This window comes from Eubalaena glacialis, chromosome 7 (assembly GCF_028564815.1).
Source record: "Eubalaena glacialis isolate mEubGla1 chromosome 7, mEubGla1.1.hap2.+ XY, whole genome shotgun sequence".
Lineage (NCBI taxonomy): Eukaryota > Metazoa > Chordata > Mammalia > Artiodactyla > Balaenidae > Eubalaena > Eubalaena glacialis.
The window spans coordinates 73,036,090-73,046,364 of NC_083722.1; positions in this window are offsets into that span (position 1 = coordinate 73,036,090).

Sequence of the window (10,275 nt, forward strand, 5' to 3'; positions counted from 1 at the left end):
AGTAGTTGTGGCACATGGGCTCAGTAGTTGTGGCTCATGGGCTCTAGAGCGCAGGCTCAGTAGTTGTGGCGCATGTGCTTAGTTGCTTCGCGGCATGTGGGATCTTCCTGGACCAGGGCTCGTACCCATGTCCCCTGCATTGGCAGACAGATTCTTAACCACTCTGCCACCAGGGAAGCCCTAATTCGTTTAATTCTTACAACAGTTCTATGAGAGAGGAATTGTCCCCATTTTATAGATGACCAGATTTGTTGTTATATCCCCTGTACCAGTGGCGACTCCTAGAATGAATGATTTTATGAGAGAGGCAGAGGTACAGCAATCAGTCCTTAAGAGGACTTGTCTTTAGATAGCACGTTTAGAGCAAATACTCTGCTTATTTAGATTGTATATTTATTTTAGGTGTCTGGTTGAGATTATGACCACTACCTCTGTTTTGGGCCTACTGTTAAATTCATTAAATATTTCTTTAAAAAGCTTTTGCTGGGGTGGAGGGATAAATTAGGAGGATGGGATTAACATATATATACTACTATATGTAAAATAGATAACCAACAAGGACCTACTGTATAGCACAGGAAACTATACTCAATATTTTGTAATAACCTGTAAGGGAAAAGAATATGAAAAAGAATATACATATGTGTAACTAAATCACTGTGCTGTACATCTGAAACTAACATAACATTGTAAATCAACTATACTTCAACTAAAAAAATAAAAAGCTTTTGCTTTCAAAGTTTTGTATTATGCAAATAATACAAAATAATTACAGCCTTAGAAAATACAGATAGTTATAATTTTAAAAAATCATCCATAATTCTACCATCTTCAAAGAAACAATGGTCAACATTTTGAACTTTTTGTATGGACATACATTATAATTATACAGTCAATATTTGTTTCATGGTTAAAGGAATGGAAAGTCCTTGCCTGAGCAGACATTTCCTGAATGGGATTTGCCCAAGTAGGTTGACATACTGAAGCATTTCCACCAGCAATCCAAGTATTGGAATGAAAACAGTGTCAGAAATGTTAGAGAACCTTTTTTTTTTTTTCCTTTTTAAATGTTGTTGGGGGCTTCCCTGGTGGCCCAGTGGCTAAGACTCCGTGCTCCCAACGCAGGGGGCCCAGGTTCGATCCCTGGTCAGGGAACTAGATCCCACATGCTGCAACTAAGAGTTAACATGCCGAAACTAAAGATCCCGCACACAGCAACAAAGATCCCGTTTGCCGCAACTAACACCCGGTGCAGCCAAATAAATAAATAAATATATAAATATTAAAAAAAAAAAAAAAGTTGATGAAGTGTTGAGGATGACTTTTTTTTTTTTTTTTTTAATGTTTGGGTCCATAGATTGTGAAATAAAAGCAAAAGAAAAGGAATAATTTAACCAAACCCTTTTCCCCATTCACTCAGGAATGCTCTCCAAAGTCCTGGAGCAGCTCTGGGGGGAAGGGAAGAGCCCTGCGCTGTGAATTGAGAGGTCTGAGTTCTAATCTAGCTCTGCTTTGGGGCAAGTCGATTTTTGTTCACTCGTTCATTCAGTCTCTACTGTGAGCCTACCAATTTGCCGGATCCAAACAGACAGGGTTAATGCTTCCTTGGAGATTTGCCTGGAATACTCTTCTTCACTCAGGTAACACCCACCCTTTCGAGAAAGCTCTACCCTCAGATACCCTCACTGACACATTCCCCTGTTACCATCCACATTCCAGGCACCACGTGTTTACACTGGTTTCTGTGATAATTTAATCCCCCCCAAAAAAGATTATAAACTCAAAAGGATAGGGACCCCCGCCTTTCCTTTTCTCTACTCTAGTGCCTGATTCAGGGAAACCCTCAGTACATATAGATCGAATACATGCTATGAAGAAAAAGTGTGACTGCTTTGAGAGTGTTTAAGAAGGGAATCTAATCTGGTCTGGTACCATCAGGGAATCCCTGAGGAAGTGTCCGGGAGGATAAGTCCTTAGGAGGTGGAAGAAAGCGTGTTCTGGGCAGAGGGACAGACCCTAAGCAAAGTCTCTGAGGCTGGGAGGAGGTCGCCCCCCCCCCACCTTGTGGCAGAGAACAAGTGGGAGGGGATGTTGCAGAGGGCGCAGACTCTGCAGGGGCTTGTAGACCACATTCTGCAAATTTATCTCAAGGGCAATGGGAAATAATTGAAAGGTTTACATTTATATTTGAAAAAGATAACCCTGGCTGATTTAATGTTTTACATGTGCCCATTCTTCTTTCATCCACCTGTGCTGTTAGCCAGATTGGATTTATTCTGCATGGTTACCTGAGGCAGCGTGAGCCTCCCTGGAGGCTACAAGGTTTCAGATTAACACTAAAAAAGAAAGTCAGAACTAACAAAGCTTTCCAAGATGGAATGAGCAGTCCACAAGTCTGTATAACCAGGGTCTTAGATGCTGTGGGGGTGAGGAGTACCTAGCATCGAGGGTTCCCAGATCCTAGTTCTACATTACAGTTATCTGGGGAGCTTTGACTTTTATTTAGTTATATATTTACTGAGTTCGCAATCCATTTACATGGGACAAATTCAAATGATACCAAAAAAGGCCTAGACTAAATCTCCCTCCCATCCCTGTCTACCCTGTTTCCTCCCCATTGGTCATCACTGGCCAGTTTTGTGTGTGTGTGTCTCCTAGAGCCTGTGTCTGTGCTAACAAGTGCATGTACATATTCCGCCACACATACTTTTTATTTTTCACAGACGGTAACAACATGTTATAAACACTGTCCTGAATCTCGCTTTTTTCCACTTCATATATCTTGGAGTTGGTTCCATATTAGCAGATAAATTTCCTCTTTTTTTTTTTTTTTAATGGCTACCAGTTTGGGGAGCTTGTTTGAAAATAGAGATTCTCTGGTCTCCCTTGGATATTTTGATTTCATAGGCTTGGTGTAGGGCCCTGCCTGGAATCTGTATAATCAGAAAGCTCTATGAATTGTTCTGAAACACAGTTTTGGGAACCACTTAACTGAATGACTTTTAACGCCACTGAATTCCAGAGATCCCACACATTATTCTAATACATAATTTGTGTTTATCCTGGTTTGTGCTGGGTAACAAGCTCTGTAGGATGGTATTCTGAGCACAGGCTAAATCTTGTGGTTAAATGTCTGCTCTGGGATAACAAACTTTTCTAGCAGAAACCGCCCCCCCCACCCCCATTCTTTCACGGGTGCTTCCCGAACAGTGAAACCCACCCCCAGTACTTTTTCGGCCTCCTGTCTTATGGCAGAGAACTCCCAAATTCCCGTTATGGATAGGAATATCTCGCCTGAATTCCTGCCCCACATCTGAATTCACCTAGAATGGCCCGCCGGCAAGTCACAACTCTGCTTACCTCAAGTCCACTTCTCTCTCTTTCCTTCCTAACCGGACTTGTGACCCTCCCTAGTGCCCTTGGCAGGAAAAGGCACCGGCACCTTCACCTGCCTGTTCCCACCCCCCCCCCCCCCCCCCCCCCCGCTGCTGACCTGATCTGGCTGGACTCCCAAGCCCTTGACTTGTAAATGCTCTTTCTAAATGCAAATCTGATCTCCTCTCACCCTCTGTTTGAAACCCTTTCCTGTACCCCCCAACTGCTTAAAGCAGGGGCTCCCATACGTTTTGGACCCATGACCTGGAACACACATATCAAAAAGTTTCCAATACATCATTTACTCAATACTACCTGTAATACACTGTTTTCTCTTTTATTTTTGTGACTTAAAAAATCCTAGCTATGAAAAAATTTAAAACTTTTAAAAAATCCTAGCTATGAGTCCCTAAAATAAATGTGTTATGATGGCCTGTGACCTACACTTTGAAAAGCAGTGGCCGACAGGCTCAGTAAGCTAATAATGGTGTCAGCAGGACTCCTTTCATCTCAAAAACTGTATGAAAAAATAATGTGGGAATTCCCGGGCAGTCCAGTGGTTAGGACTCGGTGCTTTCACTGCCATGGCCTGGGTTCAATCCCTGGTCAGGAGCTAAGATTCCTCAAGCTGCCCGCAGAGCGGCCAAAAAAAAAAAAAAAAAAAATCTCAGAAAAATTCCTCTTGTTTTGTGTAGTTTATTACTTGGCTCAACATCCCTGTTCTTGCGTTCGTTCACTCAACAAATGTTTATTCATTGCTTACTGGGACAAACCTTGTGCTAGAAATAAAATGCCACAATCCCTACCCTCAGCCGGCTTACATCTGCCAAATACAGTCTCACAGAGGAATCCTTACAGTGAAGAAAGCATTATCATGATAATGGATGCTGTCTGGGGCGGGCTGGTGGAGCCAGGAGGAGGGGTGGAGATGGAGACTCAGAAAGCTGGAGTGCGGAGGGAGGGGGGACTTCCCAAAGGAGATTAAAGCTACTGAAGCTTGAGGGTGTAGGTTGTTGGAAAAGGGGGATTCGGGGTGGGGTGAGGTGGGGTGATTTTTAAGGAGAGGAAAGAGGCCTCAGAAGCCAGGAGGTGAGGATACTACTTCTGCAGAATGGGCTCGTGGGAATGGCTGTGAGGACACAAGTGGGAGGAAGGAAACAATTCTTGAAAGATTGAGCATGCTGAAGGGATTGGCCTCATCCTGTGGACAGGGGAGGGTGTGGAGGGTGGATGAAAATTGCTGCAGGGTGGATCAGTGGGGGAGAGTGGGGAAGCCTGGGGAACAAGGAAGGGGCTGTCTAAATAGTTCCGGTGAGGAATGGCAAGATCCTGAACCGAGGCGGCGGAAGCAGGGTGAGGGCTCAACAATGGGAAGAGGGGTGTGAGTGACTTTGGGAGCTGAGGAAGGAGATGGAGCCACTGGGTTTTCATAGCTGAGTCACTGAGGTGGGGGAGGGAACGGGAGGAGTCTAGAATGATTTCTAGGAAAGGACTTAAGCAGCTGGGTGGGTGGTGGCATTATTTCAACAATAGGAGGCACAGTTCTTGGAGGAATCTGATGAGCTCAGTTTTGGGCTTGTCTACTGTCTGGTGTTGGCACTCAGGAGAGAGATTTGGAGTTCATTAGTATAAGGATGATAATGTCCACTGAGGGTGTGCAAGGAGTGTTTTAGGAGGCTGGCTCTGGAGGGCACCAGCACTGAAGCCTGGATGCAGCAGGAGAGGCCCAGGAAGGTGGGTCTGGAGAAGCCACCGCAAGGCAGGAGTGGCCAGTCTATGGTTCAGTCCTGGTGAATGAAGGGAGTCACTGAAGGGGGCCACGCAGAGGTCTTCATCGTGTTGAGTGAGTGGTAGAGGTGGGAGGTGAGGAAGAAGCCACAGGAAGGCTCTGGGATGGCAAGAGATGGCACAGAAGGTATAGTACGGTTCAAAGTGCACCAACAAGCACTTAAACAAATGTTCACAGCCACGTTATTCATTTTAGCCCCAGCAGAGGGCAACCCAAATGCCTATCAACCATAGAATGGGTACCTAGAGGTTCTTTCATACAGCAATGAAAAGTAAAAACTACACCATTGGGACTTCCCTGGTGGCACAGTGGTTAAGAATCTGCCTGCCAGTGCAGGGGACATGGGTTCCATCCCTGGTCCAGGAAGATCCCACATGCCGCAGAGCAACTAAGCCCGTGCGCCACAACTACTGAGCCTGTGTGCCACAACTACTGAAGCCCATGTGCCTAGAGCCCGTGCTCCGCAACAAGAGAAGCCACCCCAATGAGAAGCCCGGGCACTGCAACGAAGAGTAGCCTCCACTCTCCGCAACTAGAGAAAGCCCTCGCAAGGCAACGAAGACCCAACGCAGCCAAAAATAAATAAATTTAAGAAAACAAAAAAACAAACTACACCATGGATGAATCTCACAATCGATGTTGAGCGTAAGCCAGACGTGGAAGAGGACATACTGTTTGTCTCCGTGGCATAAAGTTAAACAAAAAAGAAAGTCCTGCTTTTTAATCTTGGTGATAGAAGTTAGGGTCCTGGTGATCTCTGGGGGTGGTGGTGACTAGAAAAGGCCATGAGGAGGACTTTTTACATGAATGTGCTCACCTTGTGGAAATTCACTGAGCTGCATGCTCCTGATTTGTTCACTTTCCTGTATGAACAGTATATTTCAGTGAAATGTTTCCTGTTAGTAACAAAATAACTTTCCCTTGACCCCACTTTCCCCCCCAGCTATATTCCTTTCCTTCATAGTAAAACGCAAAAAAGTTGTCTCTAACTTCTCTCCTCCCATTTTCTCTTTTTTTTTTTGAAAAGTATTTTTTTTATTAGTTATCTCTTTTACACATACTAGTGTATATATGTCAATCCCAATCTCCCAACCTCCCATTTTCTCTTGAACCCACTCCAACCAGACATTCACCCTGCCGACTCCGTGGAAATGGCATCTGGCAAGTTCTCCAGGGACCTTCATTTTGCTGAACCTAGTACCAATTCGCATGCCTGTCTTACTCTGCTCAGCAGCCATCTGTTATAGCACTGGATACAGTTCACTACTCCCTTCTAGAAATATTTGCTGCACTTGGATTTCAGGACACCCTACTCCAGATTTCCCACCTCTGTCCAGTTGCTCCTAAAAAAAAAAAAAGATGCTTTAACAACATTGTAAATCAACTATACTCCAATAAAAAATTAAAAAAAAAATTCTTTGAAGAGGTCATGACAGAGGAAGCCATTTAGCCACTCATGGGTGGGAAGCAGGCACAGGGAGGGAAAACAGCCTTGAAGTTCTTCTGGGGCATGGCAGCCTCTTGTTCCAAGTAGCAGCAGCATAGAGCCTGGCTCGTAGCCAGAAAGAGAAATGTTTGTGGTGTAAATGAAAACTAAGGAAACCCAAAGAGGCCACCAGAGGGCACTTGTTTCCCAGGAGAATATTCTTAGGGACCGAACTGAGGAGTGTTGTTGGTAGAAAAGGCAGCTAGAGAGACTTGCCACGTGTGAAAAAGTGAATGCACCCCAGTCTCTGGGGCTCTGCTTCTAGAGCCTTTTTTTTTTTTTTTTTTTTTTTTGGCTGCGTTGGGTCTTCGTTGCTGCACATGGGCTTTCTCTAGTTGCGAAGAGCGGGGGCTACTCTTCATTGCGGTGCGTGGGCTTCTCATCGCAGTGGCTTCTCTTGTTGCGGAGCACGGGCTCTAGGCGCGTGGGCTTCAGTAGTTGTGGCTCACGGGCTCAGTAGTTATGGCTCGCAGGCTTAGCTGCTCCACGACACGTGGAATCTTCCCGGACCAGGGCTTGAACCGTGTCCCCTGCATTGGCAGATGGATTCTTAACCACTGCACCACCAGGGAAGTCCCTCTAGAGCCTTTTTCAGGGTGGGACGAGCTCAGGGCCAGGAGCCCCAAACCTGTGTTGCTAGTCTTAGCTGGCTCTTTATCTTATGTGTCGGCCTCTTGATCACTCTTGGTCTCGGTTGCACCCCTCCAGGATATGGGAGGAATGACTCCTGATCAGTGTACCACACAGAGACATTAGCAAGAGAGAACAAAGCAAGTAGTGTAAACACTTCTCAGAAGTTTGAAATAAACTTCTGAAAAGTGAGTCTGACTCCCTCTGGAAGTCAGAGGTCCTGGCTAGCAGCTGGGCCCTCCTTACAGCTTGCACCTGGGTGCTATTCACCTCACAGATTGTCCTGGGAGGAGAGGAAACACTTTGTGCCAGGGGCTGGAAAGGGCTGGAGACCAGGAAGCTGGACCTGTGGTAACATTGCCCTGTCCCAGTCTTTCTCAATCCCTGGGCCTCCAGGAGGTGAAATTGTTCCCGGGGCTCCCTCCTGTCCTGGTTGAGTTAGAGCCTCTTGTGCCATCCTGCTGCTGACTGGTTGACAAAGGCTCCCATTAGGCAAGGTGCCTTGTTGGGGGGTGGCAGATAGAGGAAGGGCTCATGGTTTTGATAAAAGAAATTTTCACATATTGAGGTATGGGGGAGTCATTCTGGCTTATACACAAGTTAACTTGAATTTTATGGTAACTGAGACAGCCTGTTTGTGGCCTTTCAAACATACATTGTATATCTGTTTTAATTATTAAAGAAAAGGGCACATTGACCAGAAGTAAAGAATGCCCATGTTAAAAATAAAGCTTAGGGTTTATTAAAGTTCCCTGGTGGCCTAGTGGTTAGGATTCCAGGCTTTCACTGCCGCAGCCCAGGTTCAATCCCTGGTCAGGGAACTGAGATCCCGCAAGCCGTGTGTCCAGGGGTGGGGGGTGGGGGAAAGCTTAAATGCTTCCCTTCCTGGGACACCAATGCTGGTACTCCTCCTTTGATGATAAGGCTCCCTTCCCAGGTGCCAAGGCCATACTGACTCGCCGTGGACATGCTGGTCTGTTTTTTTTTGAAACCTTGAAGAAATATATCCCTGACTTGTTTAATGTTCTTTGTTCTGAGAAGATATAAAACTGTGCTGAGAGCCACGCTTCTCAGGAGCAGTTTCTCAGAGTAATCTGGGAAGCTGGTTTCCAGGCTATAGTCCTCAGTTTGGCTCAAATAAAACTCTCTTCTATTCTTATTATAGATTGTTTATTGATTATTTTCATTGACAGTTTCCAGGACCTAGACCTTTCCAGCCCTGAGCAATACCTGCCCTAGAGGACTTGGGGCTGGACCCATTCCAATCCTTTGAGCCTAAAATCCAGACTCCAAGGCGTGCCCTGGGCCTTCTGGGATGTTTGTGTGTTCTGTGAAAAAAGGGGCACAATTGAGGAAATTGGGGTTAATCACAGTGAGACAGGTTCCTTTCCTGCAGGACTCTCACAGCCTTTAGTAAGCTAACGTGTATTGTGAGTCTCCGGGAAACAGCAAGGGAGGGTTCACATACTTCTTTGACCGTGGGACCCTTTTCTTGGGGATCTTGCACGACCCCTAGTCTATGGAACATGCTCTGAGAAGTACCCACTTAATCCATGCAGCCCTCACATTCACTTCACAGAGGTAACGGAAACACAGAGTGGGCTAGGGGCTTGCCCCAGCCCCAGGTTGGTGGTCTCCTAAGCGTGGCCGGGGCCTCCCTTCCCTGGGCTCACTCAGAGCCTTCCTGAGTGGGCAGGGAGGGGGCAGCTGCAGGGCTACTGCTCTTCCTCGCCTTCACCCCTTTCTCTCACCTTCAGCGGCTCAAGGGCCAGTTCATGTGAGCGTGGGCTCTGCGGCCACGGAGAGCTGGGGAGACCAAACAATTGCCCACACATTGCCGGCACTTCCCTCCCTACTCTGCAACTTTTGAAACTGAGATATAAATTATCTACCATAAAATTCACAGTTTTAATGTAATTATTTCAGCTTTGACAAACACGCACAATCGTGTAACCATCACCACTATCAGGATGTAGAATATTTTCATTACCCCAAACGTTCCCACACGGCCCTTTGCAGTCTATCTTGTCTTCCTAACCCTGGCCCCTGGCAGCCACTGATCTATTTCCTATCACGATAGTTTTTCCTTTTCTGGAGGTTTCATTTAAATAGAATCATGCAATATGTGATCTTTTGCATCTGACTTCTTTCACTTACCATAATGTCTAGCATAATGTTTATGAGGTTCATTCGTGATGCGTATATCACCAGTTTGTTCTTTTTTACTGGCAAGTAGCATTCCATCGTGTGGATGTCCTGCAATTTGATGGACTTGCTGATGGACGTCTGGGTTGTTCCTGGGTTTTGACTATTATGAAGTTGCTATGCACATTCTTGTACAAATTTTTGTGTGGAGGAATGTTTTCATTTCTTGATGGTAAATACCTAGCAGTGGAATTTCTGGGATATATGGTAAGCGTGAGAGCTTACCCTTTTCAAGATGGTTTCTGGTTGTCCTCCCATCATCTGCAAGGGGAAGAGGGGGATGAGAGGGTGAGCTGAAGCTGGGAGAGGTTGGAGACTCAGCCTTACATCTGTCTCTGAGTAGTTTGGTATCTTGGGCAAGTTGCTTTATCCTGGTCTGGGCTGGCCTCAGTTTATTCATCTGTGAAATGGCAATAGCACTATGATTCTCCCTTCCTGTCCCAGCGGATGTTCTGTGGATGAAAGGAGATGAGCAAAGTTTATCTCTAGAAGCTGTGAGAGGACTATACTCTGAGGGGTGGAGCGAAGGTCAGCGGTACTTGCGAGGAAGAACATGGTCCTGGGACAAAGGCCTCCCTTTTTTTTTTTTTAAGGCTTCCCTTTGAGAGCTCTATTCCTTCTCAAGTCAGTGTGGACAGGACGACAGTCAATTTCTGAAAGTCCTAAGAGATTCCTTTTGGTCCTGAGCTGAGTGGGCAAGGCCTAACATTTTTGGGGTTGTCAAAGGTGATCCTCTTGCCGCAAATACCTTGGAATATGGAGCTATAAAGGAGGAGAAAAATTTTGCAAG